Source organism: Tamandua tetradactyla, chromosome 2, assembly GCF_023851605.1.
Source record: "Tamandua tetradactyla isolate mTamTet1 chromosome 2, mTamTet1.pri, whole genome shotgun sequence".
NCBI lineage: Eukaryota > Metazoa > Chordata > Mammalia > Pilosa > Myrmecophagidae > Tamandua > Tamandua tetradactyla.
Window position 1 is genome coordinate 91,083,475 of NC_135328.1, and position 11,242 is coordinate 91,094,716.

At 38.5% G+C, this 11,242-nt stretch overlaps 1 protein-coding gene across 6 annotated transcripts in view; it reads right to left on the reverse strand.

Moving 5' to 3' along the window:
• KDM4C (lysine demethylase 4C) overlaps window positions 1-11,205 on the reverse strand; it is a 596,944-nt gene extending 585,739 nt beyond the window's left edge. For 3 of the 6 annotated variants that reach the window (XR_013170444.1, XM_077148210.1, XM_077148211.1), the window contains exon 1: window positions 10,990-11,096. The gene's annotated coding sequence lies outside the window, so the exon portion shown is untranslated. Of the gene's footprint in view, window positions 1-10,544; window positions 10,963-10,989 lie in introns of those variants that run through there. The other 3 variants (XM_077148206.1, XM_077148204.1, XM_077148205.1) reach the window with 3 other exon arrangements.
• Between the last annotated feature and the right edge of the window lie 37 nt (window positions 11,206-11,242).

An 11,242-nucleotide genomic window follows, 5' to 3' on the forward strand; every position in this document is an offset into this window, starting at 1 on the left:
CTGATTAAAACAAATCTTTAAAAAAAAATCTTGCATTTGCGCAGTTCTTTACTATGGTTTAACATCCATTATTTTATTTTCATTCTCAAAAGTTCCCTGTGAAGTTGGTCAGGGGATTATTCCCATTTCAGAGATGGTGAAAACTGAGGCTCAGAAAAAAAAAAAGACTTTTCCTAAGATCAGAGAGTAGACAGATGCAATCAACTGATGGCAAATTCAGCAGCCTGGCAAATATAACTAGCAGCTTTGCTAGGCTCTCCAGCTGCCACAAATAAAGAAACCAAAGCCCACAGAATTAAGAATCAATCTGAAGCAACAAGCTCAGATGGTTTCACAGGGGAATTCTGCTAAAATTTTAAGAGACATAATCCAGTGTTACTTAAGTTGTTCCAGATCCAGAAAAGCAAACAGGAAGTTCACAAATCCTTTCTTACAAAGCATGTCTAAAATGGGTATCAAAACTTAACAAAACTTAAAATGCAGATCAATTTGAGTACTTATGAAAATTCGTAAATACAATTAGCAAGCATAATCCAGAAGCACATTAAAATAATAAACCATGACAGAGAGAGGTCTATTCCAGAAATACAATAATGGTTCAATACTAGAACATGTGTTATATAATTCTACATGTATTTGAGTATGTGTGTATGCAAAAGTATATAAACACACACACATGTACATGTGTCTATGATACATTCCTCTACCTCTCTGGTCACTGAGAGGGACTTGGAGCCATGCAAACCAGCAGCAATACACACCAATATCTTGGTTTCTCAATATCTGTGTTAAGATAAGCCTGGATTATTGCTGGGCCAGTGAGGAAGGAAGTTCTCATAGAATGATGAGACATGTCAAAAGGACACTCAATGTAGCTTAAAAGGTTTCCACCAACCAAACCTTTGACAATTTAAACATCGATATAAGTAATAATATTAATAGATTATAATGCATTGACTAAAATAGGAGTCTCTAAATCCAAACTTAAAAATAAACGGAAAGCTTAACAGGGAACAGGGTATTTACACAGCTTTTCAAAAGAAAAAGAATAAAGCAGAAACAAAGATTTTACCCTAATCAAGTGAATACAGTGAACATTACCAGTAACAGAATAAGCTGAAATTGTGTTCTGGCTGATAGGATGCAATGAAAAGAATACAGTATCACCTCTGATATTTCTGCCAAAGGTGCCTCATGAAAACTGAATGAGGACACATCAGACAAATCAAAATTAAAGAGTTTATAAAACTGGCTTGTCACCTTCAAAATTGTCAAGATCATGAAAATCACGGAAAGACCAATGAATTATATGATACTGAAGGACACTAAAGAGAACTAAAAACAAGAAATTGCAACGGGTCACTGTGGACTAGATACTTTTGCTATTAAAAAAACAATTACTATAACAAATAATGAAATGTGAGGATTTAAGGATTAGATAATAGTTATGTGTCAATCTTAATGTGTCAGTGTTAATGTCCTGATTTAATGGTTTTACTGTGGTTACATATGAAAATGTCTTGGTAAGAATAACAAACTGAAGTACTGGGGGGTGAGGGGTGATGGGGCATAAAAACAATTTATTCCCAAATTTTTCAAGGAAGTAAAATTTCACTGCAGTATAGTTACAACTTTTCTATAAGTTTGAAGTTGTCCTAAAGTAAAATATTCACATTATTTTTAATGCAAAGGAATAAATTTAAGAAATATTCAAGATCCATAAAAGATGTCTAAAATGTCCTTTTCAGAAACTTAAAAAAAAGACTTAAATGGAAATACATGCCATATACTTATTCAGGAAAACTCAAAATCTTAAAGATATCATTTCTCCATACGTTAGCCTATAAATCAAAGACATTTTCAATAAAAGTCTATCAATAGATTTTTATTTTCTACATGGGCAGGCACCAGGACGTGAATGCAGGTCTCCAGCACGGCAGGTGAGAAGTCTGCCTGCTGAGCCACCAAGGCCCACCCTCAATAGATTTTTAGAACTAGACAAACTGATTCTAAAGTTAAAGTTAATGCGGAAAAATAAACATGAATAGCCAAAAAATTCTGAAAACATGACGCTACAATTAAAACATCGAGGTAATGATGCATTGACAGAAACATCCATCATTGTAAAGGAAAGTATCAGTCTAAATTATTCAATAACTAGTTAATAATAATGAATGGCCAGCTAAATAAATTATGGCATATGCATACAATATAATACTGTGCCATCATGTTTAAATGGGGGAGCTCTATATGTACTGATACCTTTTAAATCATCTTTAAATTATATTGTTAAACGAAACAATATTCAAAACAGCAAATATAGATACTACCATTTTTGTGAAAAAAAATGCACACATATAAATACATATGATTATATAGAATATCTCTGGAAAGCTACAAAAGAAACAGTGGTTGACCTGAGGGAGAAAACTAGCTGTATGAATGCCAAAGTGAGATGTACTTTTCACCCTTACATGTTTGTATATCGCCTATTCGAAAATAAATGAAATTATCAAGAAGGAAAGAAAAATTCATCTACCAATCTCAGGGGCAAATTCTTCCTGCTATTGAAAGCTGTCTGAATATTGTGGACCTTGAACCAAGAGGCCTCGGTCAAGTGCCCCAAAAGCCACTTACTCATAGGATGCCAGTGACCTGGATAAGAACCTTATCGACTCTCAAGACAGAACAGAAATAGAAGCAACAAAGGACTGACATTAAATCAAGAGACAAAGGCTACATCCTGAGGACTGGAATTTAAGCAAGTATCTGGTGAAAAAAGGAGTTAAAAGATGGAGATAAAGGGGGAGCCTGAGTGAAGGAATTTATCTGCTTCTGTAACCTTGTTCATCAGGAGAAAATGCCCTAGGAAGGAAGAATGCTCTTGAGCAGAGAGCACTCCTGAGAAAGAGGCCAGCAGGCTTTTTCGTACTAGTTCAAACTCTACTCCTCAGCAACCCTACCCATCTCCTGTAGACACGTGCCCGTCACTGAATGAGTTTCAATCACTCATGTATTTTCCTAGGAACCAAATTATTCTAGAAAAAGCCCTGAAGAATAGGCACAAGTGCCACAGATCTGGAGCACTACAGAGTGTTTTTTTTTTTTTTGGTTGTTGTTGTTTGATTAGGAAGCAATACTAAAGACATAAGTCCTCAATGCCTGACACACTCTGGATGCAGTGGGAAAATTCAGATTTTTGAACCAGTTAGGGCTGAAAATGGGAGCAGGACTATGAAGTCCCTTAACACTGTCCCACTCCCCCAGCCCCACAAACACCCCCAATAGTTGTATCTTTCCAGCCAATTGTCCTCATGCTTACATTCTATTTTCAAAAGTTTCCCCATTCTTTCTGTGGTAAAAGAGCAAATCAATATTTAGAATGACTATTTTGTACAGTTATTAAATATAACGTGCCTTCAAAGATTTAATATGCTTGAGTGTTAAATGACTAAAGAATTTCAAACATAGGCCTCAGGAAAACTAACATACATTTAAGCTATCAGTACATTTCCTTTCATTTTGTTTATATCCCGATACACCTAGGTATTTTTCAAATATTTAACAGAAGATGTCAACTATATACCCCTATAACCTAAAACTCCATCCCTTCAACTCAAGCCAGATGTCAGGGTTTAATAAAGGATATTGGGCAACCGTAAGTGAACATCCACTATCAGCCTGCCCAAGCAAGGCAGAGAGAGATGGCACTCTTATTTCAGCAAATGGACAGAAGTTTAGAAAGGAAAGAAAAGCAACGCAGGCTAGAAGCAGACAAGGGCCAATGCAGTGAGGGAATACACATCATGATCCTGGAACAGACATTACACCTGGGCATGGGCCCTCAAATAACAACCACTAGTTAAACCTGGGCTCTTTCCACCACTTTTTTTTTCAAACAATCACAAACTTCTTTTTTTCTTCATTAGAGAAGAGGTACATTTACAGAAAAATCACGCATAAAGTCGAGTTCCCAAATACCACCCTATTATTTAAATCTTACATTCATGTGGTACACTTCCTGCATTTGATGAACCATCAAATTTTAATAAAGTTTTTATTTTTCCTATTTGCAAATACATATGTTAACCTATAGGAAATTTGTTTTTTTTTAACTGAGCCTTTCTGGTTATAAACGCAGTGATGTTCATTCTTGGAAAAAAAACTTTAATAAAGAATACTCACAAAAGGAAAATAAAAATTAACGGCAATCCCTCCACCCATCAATGAAAACTGATATTCTGGTGTATTTTCTCACATATTAAATATGTTTAACTAATTGTAATCATTAAACATGGAATGGAAGGCTTGGATCTTCCACTGTTTTTAAAGTATTCTTCCAAATTGTGAATATCATTGCATAACATTCAGTTAAAATAGCCCTTTTGTGAATTCACTTATAGGTATAAGATACCCAGAGAACTGAAATCAGTTACTGAAACAGATAAAAGCACACCAATGTTCACAGTAGCATTATTCGTAATAGCAAAGTGTGCATCAACAGCTCAATGGATAAACAAAATGTGGTATATACATATAATGGCATATTGTTCAGCCATTAAAAAACTGAAGTTCTGATACACACTACAACATGGATGAACACTGAAAAGATTATGCTGAGTGAAATAAGACAAATATTGAATGACTCCACTTTAATGAAATATCTAAAGTAAACAAATTCATAAAACACAGAAAGTAGATTAGAGGTTACCAGAGGCTGAGGGGACGGAAAATGGGAAATTATTGCTTAATGGGTACAGGGTTTCTGTTTGGAATAAGCAAAAAGGTGATGGTAGCACAACATTGCGAATGTAATTTATAACACGGAAGTGGACACTCCTAAGTACTTAAAATGGGAAATTTTATGTTACATATGTTACCACAATAAAATTTGTAATGGCCCTTTTGGTAGACACTAATGTTATTTCCAATATTTAGTTAGCAAATCTGATTATATCAATATTTCATGGCGGAGATAACACTAATCCTTGCAGGAGGTTCTGTTAAGTGAATAAGAACTACAGCTGTAATGATGATCCAGTCAACAGGACACCCTGACTTAGCCAGGTCCCTAAATTCATACATTTCCAAATATTCACTAGTTTGCCTTGATCCCCCATTAACAATTTAAGAATTTTGTTTGATTTCTAACAAACTGAGAAAATAAAACTGATGAGAGGTTAGTTTTCGGATTCAATTACTTAACCTATACCTGAAATAAGTTCAGCAAAGGTAGAGAGAACTGGCTATTAGAATTTGTAGTGGACCAGAGATACTCTCAAGATAAGACCTAAGGGTTTAGATTTTTCTCAGTATGATCTTGGTAACCCTTCTTTGGGGAAGTACCTGAGATCAGGCCAAAAGTCTAAATAGGGCTAGTTTTGAGAAAGTTTTTTTTTTAATGGGAACCAGGGAGTAGGGGGTAGGAGTGGTATTTAAAACTATTCTTGGCACTAAATGCATCTCTTCTCAGAGAAGACTGAGAAAATCGCAATTGTGTTTCAAAAAAGGGATGAGGGAGCTGATGGAAATAAAGCATTTTCCTTAGTCACCTTAGAGCAGTGCTATTCAAACTGCAGAAACCTACTGATTTAATGAGTTATATCAATATTTTTATAACATGTCATACAGAATCTGATATTTTCTGAGTACAGGTGATAAAGTATTATTCTGTGAAATTTTTGTTTCACTTGTGTGTGTGTGTCTGTGTGCTGGGTCATGACATAAAATGTATTTCCTACTGTGTCCTGTCTTTAATGATTTTATATATTTTAAGATTCATTAATTTGTCCAACAAATGTATATTGAGCACCCAAACTGTGGGGCTGGTGCTACAAGAGTGTGCTGGTATAAAACAACAGGAACAAAAATACTTGATACCTGCCATGTAGAATTCTTACAGTTTGGAAGCAAAGAGGAAAATAAACACTTAATATATCACCATAAATTGTGCTAAATACTACGCACGGAAAAGCATAGAGCATTAAGACATTTTATCAATCATTAGGGAAGATGATCTAAAGTGGGGAAGTGAGAAGGTAACAGGTCACGTTTCTCTGAGGAAGTACATTCAAGCAGAGACCGAAAAGATAGGTAGAAAGGAAAGTCTGTACAAAAGTTTAACTGGCACAAGACAAGGGTCTGCAGTTTGAGGAATGAAAAACCAGTGGACAGAGGGAAAATTAGAACCAAACAGATAAAGCGTGGGGGCAGCTTGGGATAGGAACATATAATGTAGGAATTTTAGATGTCCTAAGGGCAATGAGAATGATCAATTTGCATTTTAAAACAACATCAGGGAGAGAACAGAATGGAGGTAAAATGGAGTAAATATAGGGGAACTAGGCCTTAAGCAATAGACCAAGAGAAATCATGGTGACTAGGACCGGGTTGATAGCACTGGAGGTAGAGAGAGGCAGACAGATTCAGTATGCATTTTGGAAACAGAAGTCACAAGCTTTAGTGATGGTTTGGATGTGGGCCGAGGAACTCTGTGATATCTGGGACGGGGTTTCCCCAAGTGAGCAATAAAGCGGGATGATACGCACGAGGAATCCTAGAGAGGAAGCGTTGAAAAGGAAGATTAGAGTTTGATTTGTTATATAATTAACAAACAGATATGTCAAATTAAGAACTGCAACAGGAGATGAAAAAACGGAAGTCATCGGAAAAAGGGCCCTGATGATATATTATTCTGCTCCTTAAATATCCACTCATAATAATACATAGTAAAACAAACCCAGAAGAATCTATAGTAAATTTTTATAGATTCTATGATGCAGCAGTTCATAAATACCATAGTAACTGAAGCCACTGTGTATCTAAAAATATGGAGCAACAGTGTAACTAAACAATGACATTCTTAAAGTAATCTTCTTTCATGAAATCAAAGGAATTCCTCCATAATAGAAGGGAATATAGTGCCTGGCACACAGGAAGTGTTTAATATCTATTAAAGAAATGTATCAACTACAAGGCAGAATAAATCACCCAGCAAAATAAGACAGAGCAGACAGGTAATAGTGCAAGGGAAAACTCTGAACTATTAAACATACAAATGTACTATCAGGAATCAAAGAAAAATGGGTTTTAAATACACAGTTCTCATACCCTAAAAGTCTCAGATAGATGTTAGACTCTGTTCACAAAGAATCGATTTAATTTCAATACCCCTTGAAGTGACATGAAAAAGAATCAAAATATAAAAGAGCTTGTGCTGAAGCTATAGTAAAATCTCATCTAGGTTATTAAACAAAACAAAAAAGATTAGAAGGAAATTAACAAAATGAAAGTAGCAATTACTGATAATTTTTCTTTTTCCTCCATATTCTCCTGTTTTCCAGATATTTTAACAAATACAGATTTTGATTAAATACTAATTTTTTTTCCCCTCTTCACAAAGGTAATAGTAATTCAGAGGAGAAAATACACATAAACATGAAGGGGACAAATTACCTGTAATTCCATCACCTAGATGTAACAACCAGCAATATTTTAACAAGGACTTTTTTTTCTGCATACACAGTGGTGGGACTGGAAGAGTAATACACATGCAACTAATGGCATGACTGTTTAAGACTCCAAAGGAAAGCACAAGATCCTGCAACGGCAAATGAGCAGAATTCAGGGAAGTCTAACTTGAAGATGTAACAACTGAGCTGGGCTCTCTGAAAGATAGGTTAAAATTAACTAGATAAAGAAACACGAAAATTGGGGGGCAGTCTAAGCAGAGGGAACAAGAGCATAAGCAGGGGACCAAACAGGGCCCATCCAGGGAACTCAGAGATTCCCTATGAGCACTTCAGGGCAGGAAACTAAGTTTGATGGGAAAAAGGAAACTGTTCGGCAAAGCCTTAGATGAGTTTAGAATTAAGGCTAGATCCTCAGAGAAAGAATGATGGGAGACAATGAAGCAGGACCAAGGTGGCTGGACAGGGCTCCTTAAATGAAAAGGATTAGGCCCTGCAAATGTGGATTTAGGGAGATCAGGATCTTCTTCAATATAGCAGCAATTCCCAAAAGGCTTCTGTGGGTGGGGGTAGAATAAGAAAATATTTGAAAGGTGGGGGAGTAAAAAGGCAATGAGCCAATATTTTAAATTTTTATTTTAAGCTCCACAAAACCTTTCAGCTTGGTAGGGATAAAGTACAAAATAACTTTTAACTATGGCACAACTCCCAAGGAATTCACTTCAGAAATGGGGGTGGGGAGAGGAACATTAAATATTAAATAAAGATTGAGAGACCTGCATTAGACACTAAGCTCAATGCCAGTATGCAATGTACCTACATTACCACTCTATCCCCTATAAATACGTAACAAATAAATGAATTTCAAGGGAATTACCAGGAGCTGCTCCATAAAGACTGTACTAACAGAAAAAGATGACAACATCCAGAAAAGGAATAGCACCATCCTCACAACAAAGCCCTACACAGAATTCTTGTCTTTGACAAGTGGACTTTGTAGTAAATCAGAGAGAAAGGTCAATAGGCCTTGCCAAGGCCTGAGGAAAGTATCCCAAGACCAACTATCCCTCCTTGTTCATTCATTTGAGAGAGGCCATTTAACCCAGTGACTTCACTACTATGTATATACCCCCCACCCAAGAGAAAAAAATATATACATCCACACAAAAACTTGTACATAAATATTCATGGCAGCATTATTTATAATAGCTAAAAAGTGGAAACAACACAAATATCCATGCATTAAAAAAAATATCGGTACAATGGAATATTATTCAATCATTAAAATGAATGAAATTCTAATACATGTTTCAACATGATGAGCCTTGAGTGAAAGAAGTCACTGAAGACCATATATTGTAGGATTCTATTAATATAAAATGTCCAGAACAGGCAAATCCATTGAACTAAAAGTAGATTAATTATCGACTAAGGCCGGAGAAGGGTTGGGAGAAAATGGGAAATAACTGCTAATGGCCATAGGATTTCTTTTTGAGATGATAAAATGTTCAAAAATTAGTTGTGGGATGGTTGCACAACTCTGTGCATACATAAAAACCACTAAATTGTACACTTTAAATAACTATTATTGTATGGTATGTAAATTACATCTCAAAAAAGCTATTATTTGAAAAAGGAGAAAAAGAGGATGTTTTGAGGAACTCGGACACTATTGCAAGATGCATGAAATACAAACAAAAAAAGGGAAAGAAAAAAAAAAAACAACCAGAACCTGCCCTCAAGGCTCAGTCCTAGTAGGGGAGAAAAACCAGTCAAGATACAATTACAAAACAATGAGAAAAGAAAAAAAAATTCACAGACAATACCCAGGAGGGGTATCTAATCTAGCCTTGGGTGATTCAGAGGTGTAAACAGAACTCAACAGATTTTATCCATAAATGAAATTTAAATCCACTAAGCTTTTTTTTAAATTAAGCACCTATTCAGCTTTTAAAATCTCCATTCTTATAGAATGGCTAATGGGTTTTTCTATTGTTGCTGTTTACATGGGTAGGCACCTGGAACGGAACCGGGTCTCGGGCATGGCAGATGAGAACTTTGCCAGCTGAGCCACCGTGGCCCGCCCCCTAATGGGTTTTTTAAAAGCATATGTGGGTACATGCAATGTTTAACAAATATTTTTTTAACTTTAGAAAGTCAACCAATTAAACTCAATAAAATTAAATAAATCTCCGATTTAAATTTTACTCAACTAGCAAATTCGTGGGTTGTTGTAAAAATTAGGTGTAAACTTTTGGAAACAGCTTGAATTGGGAAAAAGAAGGCCTAAAAACCCACAACGGAAAGTAGGAAATTTGAGTAGTTGATTAAGGAGACTAAACTGTCACATCGTAAAAACTGGACCTTTAGAATTAAAGCCACTAATTTTCAATCACTTCGCTTCAAAACTAGAATATTGGTAACCGTTGCCAGAGAAACAGTGAGACCGAGTTCGCGGAGTTAAAAGTAAAAAAGTAACACAAACTCGAGTGAAATTAGGGCAAAGTTTGATGCGAACCTAGGTGTACCGAGCCCGCCTGAAACTTTCACAGGATAAGGATAAGCAGACTCCAATTTCTAATCAACACTTTTGAAGCAGTGCTTGATAAATCACTTCGCGCGGGTAGTTTATCAATTGCTAAAAAAGTTTGCTCCTTCTTCTCCAGGAAGAGACATCGGACAAAAATCCCTCCGAAGCATCGCCCACAACCAAAGCCAGCCAGTGCAGCAGTGTACGGCTCATCTCGGGGTAGACTGGCTCCGAGTCCACGCGGAAAGCATCCGGAGCGAGTGCTGTTGGTTTCATACGCTGGGCCCGGACGAAAATCCCGCAGATCCATCTCTGAGCCTCAGCCCACCTAGGTTTCCTCTCCACAGCCCCAATCCGAGACAAATTCTGTTCCTGACATTCCACGCACACAGATCCAACTCGCATTTATTAAGCACCCACTGTCTACACCGCATCGTGCGAAGCTAAGAAAAACCAAAAGGTCAGCCCCTGGGGCAAAGGACGACCCCAGAGAAGGAGACTAGGTGCCTGCGCGGGGTGAGCTAAGGAGGAGTCCCCTCACTCACCCAGGGAGTCGTGACAGTCCGAGGGAAGGAAGGGCCCCAAAGGGGAGACCAGGCCGGGCCTCCCGGCGTCCACCGCAGCCCAGGACCGGAGGGAAAAGGAAAAGGAGTCGGCATCTCCGGACCAGCCGCGCGCTCCACTGCCCCAAGGCGCGCGACCCCGACTCCCGCCCCCGGAAGAACGGCGAATGCGGGGACCGAACCCTCGAGAGGATCGAAGTGGGCTGTCACTGGCTCCTGCCGCCCTCCCCAGCGACCATGGCCGACAGCTCTTTCCCCAACGTGACAGTCGCGCAGTGGCCGACGGAGCGTCTGTGCCCCAGCGTCTCTGCTCCTCGGGACTCCGGCACCCCCAGCTGCCAGGAGCCGAGTGGGGCAGGGTGGGGAAGACTGCCCGAGCCCTTCCCCCACTGTCCACACCTACCCCCTACTCGGGAAAAGCAGTTACCTAGAGCGTGGGTGGGGACGAAGATACGACCGGGAGAAGGAAGATGAGAAAGAAGACCGTGGCCTCCAGCCCAAGGCGCTTTGGAAAAATTGGGAGACTTGTTCCGCACTGGGTGACAGCTGCTCGCTGCGCAGGCGCAGAAGACCAGAGACGCTCGATCACTCCGCCGCTCCTCACCCTCCAGACGAGAGGGTAGGAGGCACCGGAGAAGGCGCGCGCACAGGGCTGGCCGGCTCTCCCTGCGCGGGGGGGC